Source organism: Lycium ferocissimum, chromosome 12 (assembly GCF_029784015.1).
Source record: "Lycium ferocissimum isolate CSIRO_LF1 chromosome 12, AGI_CSIRO_Lferr_CH_V1, whole genome shotgun sequence".
Lineage (NCBI taxonomy): Eukaryota > Viridiplantae > Streptophyta > Magnoliopsida > Solanales > Solanaceae > Lycium > Lycium ferocissimum.
This window is the reverse complement of record NC_081353.1, coordinates 26148948-26163860: the sequence shown is the minus strand read 5'-3', so window position 1 is coordinate 26163860 and position 14913 is coordinate 26148948. Positions and strand designations below refer to the sequence as shown.

The following is a 14913-nucleotide window of genomic DNA, read 5'->3' as shown; positions in this document are numbered from 1 at the left end:
TTTTTGGGATAAAATCCTTATTTCAAAAAAACAAAAAATAAATAATCATGCTTGGGGGTGGGGCTAGGGTCGTGGTGGGGGCTAAGTCCCTTTTAAAAAAAAGGTCATTTAAAACCAACATAAAAAGTCGCGGGACCCACGGACGAGGGGGGGAATCCGGGGCCCTCGCCTTGTAAAAAAAAAAGTCCTTACTCGTTTTGAAAACCTTTTTGCGAAGAAATCGAAGCGATCCGAGCTCTCTCTTGAAAGTTACGGCGTTCGTAGTTTCAAATCGTTTAAGGAACATATCTCTTTTGAAAAAAACAAAAAAAAAACAAAAATTCTTTGAAAATATAACTCTTTTGCAACCTTAGAATTTTAATCATACAAAAGACGGGCATAAGGATCAAACTCGACCGCATTAAGGATACAAATAACAAGGAACATATAAAAAAACATTTTTTTTGACAACATTTCAAACTCAATCATATCAAAGACATACGAACCATAGCCCGACCATACCAAGGATACCAACATCAAAAGCAAAACTTGAGGGCAATCACAAAAATAAAGTTAACTTAAGAATGGAGTTACCCCCTTAATCACAAAAAATCATGTCATACCTAATCCCGTCTAAGACATGCCAAAAGAAAAGCACTTATATTTAAATGCCCCTACTTGCTTAAAGAATCCAAACGTAAGTCTGACATAAAATTGAAAGACAACATCAATAGGCATCGAACATTAGCCATAAGCGTCGAAGAATTCAATTCCAAGCCATTTTTTTCTTTTCTTTCGGAAGAAAGTAAGATAACCGATTAAGAAAAAGTTGAAGAAATAGATAAACGATGGTAAATTCATCAACAACAATACCAACAAACATTTGGACAACATCAACCATTCAAACATTGAGCCTGCAATTAACATTTCCAACAATCCACAAAAATATTCAAACAATCCAAATCTAATATGCCATAGAACCCAAAACCTTTTGAAGCCAACTCAACATAGAACAACCATAACATATATATATCCTTAAATTCTAATGTTTACACCAACAACAATTCCAACAATTATCAACATTAACCATAATATTTCCAAATTCTCAAATACTTCATAAACATTCCATATGGTATTTGTCCCATATTTCCATCAAAGAACCATTTTATAACAATTTATCAACTACTCCTTTCCATAAATAAACCAATATTAACATCAAATAGAAAGAGATTATATACATAATAATGTTATATATTTACTTCCACCTTGAACTTAAGCCACAAATATTCCTCAACTTACAATAACAGATTGATGAAACAAACGCAACTATACAAGACTACATAGGAAAAGCCGAAAGGAATTATCTTTTTCGGGCTAAAAGTTAGGAAAGCATGGTGAAAGGGAAAGGAATTTTCAATAATTGGAATGTTTTTGTCCGATTTTTTTACAAGGTTGAAAATTTCAGAATGGGTTAACTACCCTTTAAAAAGTTTTGTGACCAACACTCGGCTCATACAACATAGTTAGCGTGTGAACGTTCATCCGTTTAAAATTATTTCGAGACCTAAAACTTTTATATACCGATCTCTTTTTTTTTTTTTTAACATCATCCTGGATATGTCCGAAACTCCATACAATCCATTATAACTTATTCAACATCCCAAACTTTTTCTTATTCCCAATTTAAATAAAAACAACAACATACCAATGAAAGTACGAATATGGAGAACAACAAGGGCATTAAAACAAAATACAAAGCGGAATTAAAAGTCTTATTAATATTCTTTCGCAATCCAACTTAAAATATTCCAACGTGCAAAATACGGGATATAACAGGTTGCTAACTTGCTATTAGATCTCGTAGTCTTCTTTTTAACAATACGTATAGCAAGGAAAGAAGAAAGACTAAAGAAGCTTCAACAAATGAGTCCAACGTAACTCCAAACCCACATAGGAATAAACCAAATGCAAATCATAACTCAAATACAAATAAGTTTAGTCGGAACATGGAAGAAAATAAGTGCAAATACAAATCAACCAAGTAACTTAAGACAACGTTTGTATGTTTTCTTTTAAAGAAAGAAGATGACCAGCGTTTGACGCAAGCTTTAAACCGTAACTTTTAGGTAAAACTGAACACCCTTTACTTCTAAGCTCTCTATCTCAATTATTTTAAGAGTGTTCATAATTTAATTTATATCCAATTAACTATAATATCTAATTCATATACTAGTACCATTTTCCAGCCAAGGGTGTGCATGTGACCACCCTTCGCCATGAGTGGCTCCGCCACTGATAGTTGGTCTAACCATCCCTTTGTAGAATTGGTTCTTAAATTGTGGTGGCACCTTCTTGTAGCACAAGACTCCGGATGCGAGCCTCCATTTCATTCATCCTGCACCAATATGATGTGCTACATTATCGTAAATAGTAACCAAATAAAGGATAATTAGTTGTTTGCACAATAGCAAAGAATACCAATGTGTCAATTAAGAAAAAGAATAAGGAAGACAATAATAACTTGTGATCGTTCTCCTAAGTCCTAAGTCCGTTTTCTTGATTTTATTTTCTTAAAGTTTCTCCTTATAATCAATTTAAGACCATAATTTAATTTTTTTCTTACTAATCAAATTTCGTACTCAATCAAATTATCTACTCCCTCCGTTCAGTTTTATTTGTCCATTATGGCCTTTGCACACCCCTTAAGAAATAATAAATGAACTGCATATTTTATGATATCTATATTAATTGGTGTATAATTGTATTGGATTTGGAAAATGATTTGGAATGAATAATTAATGTTAAGGGCAAAAGAGGAAAAATAAATTATATTTCTCTTGATATGCGAAAGTGGACAAGTAAAAGTAAAAATCTATTTTTGAAATAGTAGACAAGTAAAAGTGAACGGAGGAGTACATAACATGGAATGAAGGGAGTATTATACCTACACACTCAAATTTCCTTTACTATTAATAGCCTGTTTGGCCAAGCTTCTATAGCTTATTGAAAAGTGTTTTGCGACATAGGCCAACAACATAAGTCGCACCCAAGAACATAGGCCGCGCCCAATGACATATGCTAACGACATAGACAACCGTGTGTCGCGTATTAATGCACGTATCCTCGGCTTGACAACAAAAAACAGTACCAATTAATTTTAAAAATACTTTTGAACAACAATTGGTGTTTCAACAAACTTTTAAAAAGTGCTTTTTAAAAAGGACTTTTTGAGAAACAAACTTCTTTTACTCTCTTATTTTCTCTCAAAAATTTGACAAAAAGATAAACATTTTTTGGCCTTTCGACAAACTTAGTAAGTGTTGGTTTCCCCTCAATAGGGGCCAAGAAAAGGTCCCACCCAAACATTTTTGAAAAATTGTATTTAAATCAAAGAAAGAGGATGAATATGCACAAACGTACACAAGAAATACGCAATGCAGCTATCATAAAGTCTACAGTCCACTCTTCTCTCGGTTTATTATAGCCATTCCATTACTCTTTCCTTTCTTTCTACGCGTTTTTCTTTTCTTCCATTATCTTTTTCACTGAACTATATTTATATAATTCAGTATTAATTCTGTTTCAATTGGGTTTATTGTATTTTCCACCAAAAAGGGTAATTCACTGATCAGTTTAATCTTCAGCTCTGATCAAGATTCGGTGAAATTACAAAAAGGGTATGATTTTCTTGCCTTCATCTCTCAATTCTCAATGTAATTTCATATGGTTATTCAGTAATTTTACCTATACGATTGCATTTAAGCGTTTGATCATTGTATAGTGTAACATGTATCTATTGATATCTACTGTTTTTTTTTTTTTGATAATTGCCTGCTTTGACTCTGATCTATTCTAATTTCTATAACAAAATATCAAAAAGGGTTTAAGGGTTCTTTTTATATTATACCGTCAACAAAACACAGTATAAATGATCTTTTGTTGTTAAATGTTTGTCAGTATTACATTTTTATATAGCACTATCAGGGGTAAATTTCATAGATGTTTACGTAACTATGATTTCTTTTTTCATCAAAGTGATTTAACTATGTTTTCTAACACAAAAATCACGAAACTTTCACCCTCTTATGACCTTTATGAAATTTACCCTACTATCAAGACCTGGTGAATCAAGCATTTTTTTTCTTTAACTTATAGTTTTCTATACTCTCAAAATGGTTTTAATTATAGAATTTGTGATTCGTATGATTTTTTGAATTTACTTAAGAAAATTTAACCATTGAACTCCGAAACACATTTTATTTTGTTGTTGTAATGGATGAGTTAGATTGTATATATGTTAGATAAGATGGTCATACAATTCAACATAGTATCACAATAGGCAAATATCTTTTGTTCGAGTCTCACCTCTACCTTTTATAAAGAAAACAGAAATTTCACATCTTTGGCCTATGAAAAAGAATCAGGTAAGGGGGCGTGTTGAGAATATAATTAAGTAAATTAAAGTGTGTTTTCTGTAACAACTTAAGCTTTTTAAATGAAATGATCACACATCTCACCAAGATACATTATACTTTTTTATTCTAGTTGTAATCAATTTGAATTACAGAAAGAAAAAATAAAAAATAAAAAAAATATTGCATTAAAGGAATATTTGATTTGAAGAACAAGAAAATATTGCATTAAAGGAATAGTTGTAATCAATATTTTTTAGTCCTTAATTGTGCGACATTTTGACTAATAACCTAACTTATTAAATTATGATTCTGCATTTTTGTAGCATATTTTGGGAATGTTTGGTTTGAAGAACAAGAAAATCATGGTATTACTCTATGTCATATTTTGTGCTCCCTTCGTCCTTTTTAGTTGTCAAGGTTATTAAAAATAATTATCTTAAACAGAATACCTTTTTTTATATTTAGTAAGTTGAAAATTCAAACATTTTACTGCGACAAGTTTAAAATCATAAGATTCAAATGACATTCTTTAATTTACAACCACAAGATTCAAAAATTTCTTTTTATTCCTTAAACTTTATGTGCGGTTAAATGTAAGACACTTAAATTAGGATGCAGGGAGTAGTATATTTATTTATACGCATCTCCCAAAATTTTCCTTTAATTTTAGGTCTTGATCGCCCCCTCAATAAAATATGGCAAAATAACACTTCATGTCTATTTGGAGAAAATATTTACTCGAAATGGCTCATATTTCTAATATTACCCGAAATGACCCTTTTAAAATTATTATACACTTTTATACAAAGTTTACAGTAAGTATATAATGTTATATATCGTGTTTATAAAAATTGTTGCAAATTTTTTTTTTAGCTATACGGCTATAAATTAAAATATAGCTACGTGAATGTAATATTATATGTTGCATTGCATATTATTGAAATTATCCCATAAAATATGGGAAATTTTTTCAGAAATATACAAGTTGGTCACTTACATTGCAAAAAAATAGCCCAAAACTTACATTACAAAAAATAGCAAAAAATATACAGACATATACAAATATATACAGATACTTATACTAACATATACCAACATATACAAACATATAAGAAGACAGAGAGAAAGAAAAATTTCAGTCATTTTTTGTACGAATTAAAAAAATAGGTCAATTTTAGTAGTATTAATGCCCTAATTAACATACTGTATAATTTTCTCTATTTTATTGCTGAAGAAAAGGTCGCACCAAATATTTTGAAAAATTGTATTTAAACCAATGAATACGTAACCCCCCCGCCCCCACCCCGCAAAACAACACAACGCACCCCTACCACTATAAGTCTACAGAAAAAAAGTGTCGACTCTTCCTCTGAGTTTAAAGCCATTACTGTTTCCTTTTCTCTCTACGCGTTTTATCTTTCTCTTCACTCTTTTCATTATCTTTTCTCACTTTACTATATATAGTAATATTCTTGTTTTGATGGCTTTATTGAATTTTCCCTCAAAAACAGTATAGCCTGTGGCAATCCACCGATCAGTTTAATCATCAGTTTCGATCAAAATTTGGGTGTAATTCTAAAAAGGGTATGATTTTCTTGTCCTTATTTCTCATTTTTCAATGTATTTTCATATGGGTATTAATTAGTTTTAGCTTTGATCGTTGTATAGTCTCACGTGTAAAGATGTTGACAATTTCATCATTGCCGGCTTTGACTCTGATCTATTCTAATTTTTGTAACAAACTGACAAAAGGGTTTAAATTTCTTTTTATAATCGCTCTTTGTTAAACATTTTCGAATATTCCATTGACACTATCGAGGGGTCGTTTGGTTCGTGGACTAAATTATCCTGGATTATAGTCCTGGGCTTATAATCTTGGGACTAACTTATCCCTCCTGGGAGACGGGATAAAATAATCCAAGTTTGATTGGGGGTAAGGTGGGATATCCAGGATTAAGTACGACATTAAATTTATATTGCGCTTGGTGTGTATAAATTTAATCCCAAACTTAATCGTGGGATATCCTACCTTATCCTGCATAACCAAACATCCCTCGGGAGACGGGTAACCAAACAATTTTTTCTTTGGCTAATATTTTTCCAAACCCTCAAAATATTGTCTTAATTATAGAAGTTCTGATTTTGTAGTACTTTTTGAATTTACTTCAGAAAATTTGACCTCAGAACTCTGAAACTCGTAATTTATTTTTGTTTTTTTTTGTAATGGATGTGTTGAATTGTATAGCTGTTAGATAAGATGGTCATACAATTCAACATAGTATCACAGTAGGCAAAGGTCTTTTGTTCGAGCCTCACCGCCACCCTTTATAACGAAAAAAGAATTTTCACGTCTTTGGCCTGTGAAAAAGAATCAGGTAAGGGGGCGTGTTGAGAATATAATTAAGTAAATAAAAGTGTGTTTTCTGAAACAACTTAAGCTTTTTAAATGAAACGATCACACACCTCAACAAGATGCATTATACTTTTTTATTCTAGTCGTAATCAATTTGAACTACAGAGAGCAAAAAATATTGCATTAAAGGAACTTGATTTATTTTTTGTTTTGTTTCTGTGAAAGGTGATTAATGGCTCCGAGTATTAGGAAGGCAATTGGTGCGGTCAAAGATCAAACTAGCATAAGCCTAGCTAAAGTGACCGGCAATGTCGCTCCAGACCTTGAAGTATTGGTGGTGAAAGCAACCACTCATGATAATGATCCAGCAGATGAGAAATATATTAGGGAGATTTTGTACTTGACCTCTAATTCTAGAGGATATGTGAATGCTTTTGTTTCTGCAGTGTCAAAGAGGTTAAGTAAAACTCATGATTGGGTTGTGGCGTTGAAGGCCTTAATGCTTGTTCATAGGCTGTTAACTGATGGAGACCCCGTACTTGGGCAAGAAATCATGTATGCAAGTCGGAGAGGGATGAGGATTTTGAATATGTCTGATTTTCGTGACGAAGCTCACTCTAACTCGTGGGATTATTCCGGATTCATTAGGACTTACGCTGTTTACTTAGATCGGAAGCTTGAGTTTACAGTCTATGATAGGAAGATGAATGACGTTGATGAGAAAAAGAGGTTTGAAGATGGTTATGGGAATGACAGGGAAGAGAAAAAGAGGTTTGGAGATGGTTATGGGAATGATAGGGAAGAGAAAAATGGTGTGACACCAGTTAGAGAAATGAAGCCCGAGGGTTTTAGAGAGGTTGAATCAATTGCTTCAGCTTCTTGATAGGTTCTTGGCTTGTAGACCGACTGGAGCAGCAAAGAATAGTAGGATGGTGCTGGTGGCACTGTATTCTCTTGTGAAGGAGAGCTTCACTTTTTATGCCGATATTTGTGAGGTACAGATTTTGTTAGACCGCTTCGGGAGATGGAGTATGCTGATTGTGTCAAGGCGTTTGATGCTTATGTTAGTGCAGCAAAGATGATTGATGAGCTCGTGGGGACTTACAATTGGTGCAAGGATATTGGGATTGCAAGGTCATCCGAGTTCCCGGAAGTGCAGGTCATCACTGATAAGCTTTTGGGCACGCTCGAGGGATTCTTGAGAGAGAGGGCAAATAGGCCAAGAAGCCCTGAGATAAATAGAGTGGAGAGTTCATCAGCATTTAAAGAGGAGAAAACACCGGATATGAACGAAATCAAAGCTCTCCCACCACCCGAGAATTACTCACCACCAGCTCCTCCTCCTCCTCAACCTGTACCTCAGCCAAGGCCACATACTCAACAGGTAAGGGTGTCAAATGGGAGGGTTGGGATGAATTTAGGCGGGATCTTGTTAAGCTTTTAATTTCTGTATCTGTTCTTTTATATTTTTAGTACCTAATAAAACTAGTTTTTTTCTTTATTATGGCTATATAACATATATCAAATAAAAAAAAATCTTCTTGATAATATTTTGACAAGATTTCTCATGGGTCAATTTGGGTACATACCATCCCAATTTTTTGATGGGCTGAAATGTGGCCAGCCCAAAGGTGGACGGAGTTAGGGCGGGTCATGTTTTCATGGACTAATTTAAAACCCCTATCAGCAGGTAACTGAAGACTTGGTGAATTTGAAGGATGATGGAGTGACAGCTGATGGTGAGGGCAATAAAATGGCATTAGCCTTGTTTTCTGGACCGGTAGCCAAAGGAAATGGCTCGTGGGAAGCATTCCCGTCTGATGGAGAGACTGGACAAGTAACTTCAGCTTGGCAGACACCAGCAGCTGAGATTGGGAAAGCTGACTGGGAATTAGCATTGGTAGAAACTGCCAGTAATTTGTCAAAGCAGACGGCTGATTTAGCAGGTGGTTTTGATTCGCTGTTGTTAAACGGAATGTACGATCAGGGGACCGTGAGGCAGCACGTGAGCCATACTCAGGAGACTGGTGGGAGTGCCAGCAGCGTGGCATTGCCTGGAGTGGGAAAGAGCGCAAAACCTATGCTCGCTTTGCCTGCCCCTGATGGAACAGTCCAACCAGTAGGGAATCAAGATCCATTTGCTGCTTCCCTTGCAGTGCCACCTCCTTCGTACGTCCAAATGGCAGAACAGGAGAGGAAACAGCATTTGTTAATGCAGGAACAACAGCTGTGGCAGCAATATGCAAGCAACGGGATGCAAGGCCAAATGGGTTTGTCTAGACTTGCTGGAACTACGGGCTACTATGGCGCGGGAATGCAACCATCAATGCCTTATGGGATGCCACAAGGTGCTGGAATGGGACAGTCAGCAGGATATTACTTTACTCCTCTCTGAATCGCCTCTCGGGACATGTGCTTTTGCTACATTGCAATTTTTATGACATGCTACAATATTATCCTTTCTTGAAACTTGTTATTAGCTCCTCCGCAATACTAAGTTGTGTATTCTGACATTTTTGCGAAAGTCAGTTGCTTATATGGAGATAGCCATAATATGGCTTATCAGCAATGAAATCATACAATAAGTAATCTTTTTAGATCTATCCGAGCTGTTAAAATTTCATTTTTTTTCTTCTTCAGTATTTGTTTACAGTCAGACCTTTCTATAACAATCATCTTCTATAACAACATTTCACTATAACAGTCATGATTTTGGTTGAATAGATCTTCATGTCATGTTATATTATAAGTTCTCTATATAACATATCACTGTAGCAGCAAAAAGTATCGCAACAAACAACATTGTTATAGAGAGGTGTGATTGTATTTAAGCTTTCAATACGGAGCTTGAGTCCAAATCCGTAGGTCTAATTGGGCTATATATGTCAAGCTTAGGATTTTCCTTCCGAAAGAAATAAAAATTGACAATGATAATAAAATAAATGAAGAACAAGTCACCAAGATTCTGTTGTTCTATATAATCTCTCAACTCTCATGACTTATTCCTATTCTGTTTGCACATATTTAAGCGTTACAAAATTGCTAAGAATGTTTGGGAAAAAAAAAATATTGAAGTCAAAATTTCCAACTGCTGATTGTTGAAAATTGATAAGTGTCACCTGATACACAGATTTGAAGTGCAAAGTTACTTCTAAGAGAGGTAAATTCCAAGGATGGTGGCTTTAGCTTGAAAAATAGGAGTGACAATTTTGGAAATAAATGTTTCGGATTATTCACAGACACTCGATAGTAATCTAACCATTATACATCGACTAATGATAAAACTGCCTATATTCTAAATCAACTACTTCATTTTAATAATATTAAACCAATAAACTAATTTTAATAGAATTGACCCACAATAGAGAGGATCTTGAGTTTTGCTAGAGAGACTATTCTTCCTAACAACATATTCCTTTTGTTTCAAAATTTCTCATTAACTTAAGTTCGTAGGAGTAGACTAATGTAGTTCTTTGAAGAAAATTCTTTTTGTTGTTCCAAACTTAAAATTCTTTTCTTTGGAGTTCCAAACTTACTGTTGTACTTTTATTTAAAAAATTCTAAAAGAAATTGCGTACGATGAAAACCCTTCTTTAGTGATCAATGACTTTTCCGTTGTTCTACTTTCAACTCATTTTATTCCATGTGACATGGGAAATTTAAAAAAATCTATATTATATAACGTCATTTTCAAATGAAAATAGAAGAAACAAAGTTGCTCTTAATAAAACATTGTCCAAACTAAACAAGATACGTACTTTATAGGGGTGGACAAGTTAAATAAACATTTCTTTTTGGTAACCAATGTAAATTACCATTAACCAAACAAACAACTTACACCTAAAGAGTAGTTAATCTCCTAATCACCTTTCAGGAAGGGTATTAAGAGAAGTAAGCCTCCAACAGAACTCTAGTTACACGAAAAATCTCTGCATCAACCATCTACATTTGTAAGCCTTTCTAGACAATTTAACTAACTCAAGTCTATCTACATATTCCTTCTTTATACATCAACTGATGTATACGTATCTACTGCCTGATTCTTTTTAAAAATTCTCCGATTCCTTGCCCTCCAAACATGATAAATTACTTTGCTCCAAACAAAACTGTAAAGAAAAGCTAGTTCCTTTTGTGAAAGACTGCTTTCCCCTTGTTCTTGAGTCTTGCACAAATGCTTATGCCAGACCATTGTGTCATTGCTATGATGACTCTTCTTGTCCATTCACAATCAGCAAATAAATGCACATGAGTTTCCTCCACCACTCTGTCACATAAACAACAAGTGTCATCCTTGTTCTTGAGTCTTGCACAAATAAATGCACATGAGTATGTTCAACCTTTTTAAAAGCCTCTCTTTGGTTAGCAATTTGTCTTGCATTGCTAACTAAAGTGTAAGCTGTGTTTAGGTTGTGCAACTCTTGTCCAAATTAACTCATTTCTCTCGGCTGTTGGGCGCCCTTGATGCATTGCGACTTTGAGTAATTGAGTATTTCCCACAAGGAAACAACAAGTAAGCATATGATGAATATAATAAGATAAGATAAAAAGACAAATTTGGACCTCGCAAAATAATTTGGTTTTAACAAATAAAAGAAACTTGACATCATCAATTTAGATATAAAACAAAAAGAGCTAGTCTGAAAATTAATGTGCTCTTTATAAATGAAAATCTATTTTTAGAATAGTAGAAACGTAAAATTGTTGAAAGCTGAAAACAAATTTTACTAAACCTATATTAATTTAGTACTTTGAAGTGCATGTATGCATGAAGCGATAACCCTTAGCTTTGCATTACTTAAGGCCTATCCAGGGCCGTCTCAACAAAATTGGGGGCCTCAGGCAAAACTTCATGGAGAGGCCCTAATTTAAAAAAAAATAAAAAAAATAAAGTAAAGATCGTCATATATATTTTTATTTAATGTCTACTTTTCTAGCTTTTTTAGATGCGAACTCATTAATTATTGTTTTATAATCTATTTTTTCTAACGATTCTTTTTCAATTGATAATATAGCTAATCCATTCAATCTCTCTTTTTGCATAACCAGATTCATATTTTCTAGTTGACATATTTAAATTGAATAAGTTCTAATAATAACTAGAACAAAAATATTTACTTATGAAATAAGAATATCAAAAATGAAAAATTTTCAATGAAATATAAGATAAAGTTAGAACAATAAATCATGGTTCAAGAATTTGATAAGTTGATATAATGATATCGAAATAGTGTTCTTATTTACTTCAACATAATAATTGCTTGTTGCAATACTTTGATAATTTGAAGAAGGCGCCAAAAGTAAATCTTGATCTTTCATAAGTACTAAGTTTTGCAGCGAGAATGCTTAGGAGCTTAGGAGCGAGAATTTTCAATAAGAGTTCAACCCCCCATAAAAGGAAGAAGTTACCATTCTCTCCCAAAGAAAATCTACATGTGGATCCCGCCCCAATAATAAAAGGAAAAAAATAAGCATTGTATGCTTCTTCCCAATATCTCTTCAAGCTTTCAATTTAATTTATACTTTAAAAAAAAAAAAAACAAATTGCCCTTCTTTTGGGGTGGTCTTTAACTTTTGCCCCTCAAATCGGTGGACTTTAATTTTTGTCCTTCGCCTAAAACCCATGGGTTCTGGGTTCGAACCCCCGTTCAATCAAAAATTTTAAAAAAAATTCGCAAGATGGAGTTTGAATTACGCTCTGCTCCCTCCGCCAGACTTTTAGTTATGCTTAACTAGAGTCACGCTGGGAAAACCGGACTTTACTGCTGAGATATATATTTTATTTTATTTTACTTTTCAAGACAAACTTTTAGTTATGCCTTACGGAAAAGTTCCGCCTTATAGGCACACTTTTAGTTAAGGGTATAGGGCATACTTTTAGTTATGCCTTAACTAAAAGTGTGCCCCATAAGACATAACTAAAAGCATGCCCCATAAGGTAAAACTTTTCCTTAAGTCATAACTAAAAATTTATCTAAAAGTTTGCCTTAAAGAAAAGTTCGCCTTATGGATACTTTGGTTATGCCTTAACTAAAAGTCTGCCCCATAAGGCATAACTAAACTATGCGTTAAGGAAAAGTTCTGCCTTATAGGGTAGACTTTTAGTTATGTCGGATTCGGCATAACTTTAGTTTTTGATCCGGCATACACGCCCCCGGCACGCACTTGCGAAATTATTTTTATTTTATGCACGAGCGGGGCTCGAACCCGGAACCCGGGTGATTCGCCCACCTTTTCAAGTGAAGGGCAAAACTTAAAGACCAAAAATATGAGGGGCAAAATTTAAAGACCACCCCAAAAAAAAAGGGCAATCCGAGCAAAAAAATGTAGTAAATATATGGGTAAATATATACATATAGGGTGTTAAAAAAAGTGAAGCTCCTAAAAAGATGGGGCCCTAGGCCATTGCCTTACCTGCCTACCCTTTCAGCCGGCCCTGGGCCTATCTTTTAATAACATTTTATATTAACCTTAGCCAAATCATAATTTCGCTTCAATTGGATAGCCTGTCGAACATCGACAAGAGAAAATCTGATGAAAAGATATAATGAATGTTTTCAGGACTTGATAGTTTGTTTACACTTTGATCAATCTCTGTTGCTTCATATATAATTCTAGGAAAAATATATAAAGTCGTTATTGTAGGAAAATAGGCATATATACGCAGCGGAAGCAAGCAACCAAGATCATATACTTACATGTAAACTAGACAAACATAATCAAACACGAGATTGTAACATTAACCTTTTGAAGCTGTTGCACAAATCTTCAATAGCGGCCGTGCTCTCCAGGCCTACGATCTTAACGTGTATCCTGAACTTCTATGAACGAAATACTTGAGTGGCAGGTATTGCGGCTAAAGAATAAATATCACTTAGGGTTGAATGACTTTCTTTATATACACAAGTTTTTAGGGTAAAACCCTAGCCAAAAACGTGTAGCAAGGATATTATTTTTCCTTTTATTTTCCTTGTTCTAGAATATTCAGGCACAACAGGGACCACAGATTTAATAACGAGGCTTCCTATTGCTGTATTAATTCGGAATGTGAGTGAATTAATCGTACCACAATAAATTACAATTTATTCCACTAAAAATTTGTAATTGCACTCCTCTGTTTAATTTCGAAATCATTCATTAAAACTTATTTAACTCCCCATGTTAAGATTACAGATACCAATCAAATAAATTAAATTACTGACAATTTAATTCATCGACTAATTTAATCCTTTATACTTCCGCTTAACTTATTTCATGTGACGGATACAAAATCCACCTACAGGGTTTTCACATGATTTTATATCATTTATGATTTTTTAAATCTTCTAGTCTTGTATTACCTTTTTTGAATTTATTAATGTGAGTCGGCACAAAGCTGGATACATGTACATCCACAAAAAAGTGAAACATTAAATGCCGTGTAATGAACTAAGAAAAGTAAGCATGGATTCGGGCTTTAACACATTTTCTGCTGTCATGTTGCACCAAACACTAAGCAAAAACATACACTTGAATTTACTCTCAGTAATTTTTAATAAAAGTTAAAAATGTCCAAGATTAGATTAAAAAGAAAAATTAGTTAATAAAATAGTGAAAACGTCTCGTGAGGGTCAAAAATCACGTGTTTACATATATGAGTAAATAAAAGAACATCAATCGATTATTAAACAGTAGTATTGGTGGACTAATTTAATTAAGCTCCCTTGCGGATGATTTGAGATAAAAAAATTTGGGGATCAATGTATTAATGTACAATTTTCATTTATTAATTCAACGAAATTATCTTCTTTTTTCCATATAAATCTTGACTATTGAAATAAAAAAGGAACATGATTTATGCTTGTTAAAATCGTTGTCCAGGACTTAATTAATTTTTTCTTGAGGTACATGATTGAAGACAACCTTGGATCAGTGAGCAATGCACATCTAGTCTATGCTGATTTAAATGATGCTACAAGTAAAGGTTGTCTAGAGTTAGCGAAGTCTATTTCTAAGGAGGTTGATTCCACTATAATAGGGAAACATACAGCCATTTGGAAAGAGCACAAACCATATAAATATCTCACTTCATGAAAAACAGAGAGTCTCAACATATAAGTCAACAAATATCTCAGTTCAACTATACAATTTTTCTATGAAGGATGTTAGATCAGAGATTTTCCTTGGAGA

General features: G+C 33.7%; 1 pseudogene; it reads left to right on the top strand.

Moving 5' to 3' along the window:
* Window positions 1-5754: 5754 nt before the first annotated feature.
* LOC132038924 (putative clathrin assembly protein At2g25430) lies at window positions 5755-9350 on the top strand (annotated as a pseudogene).
* The last annotated feature ends 5563 nt before the right edge of the window (window positions 9351-14913 follow it).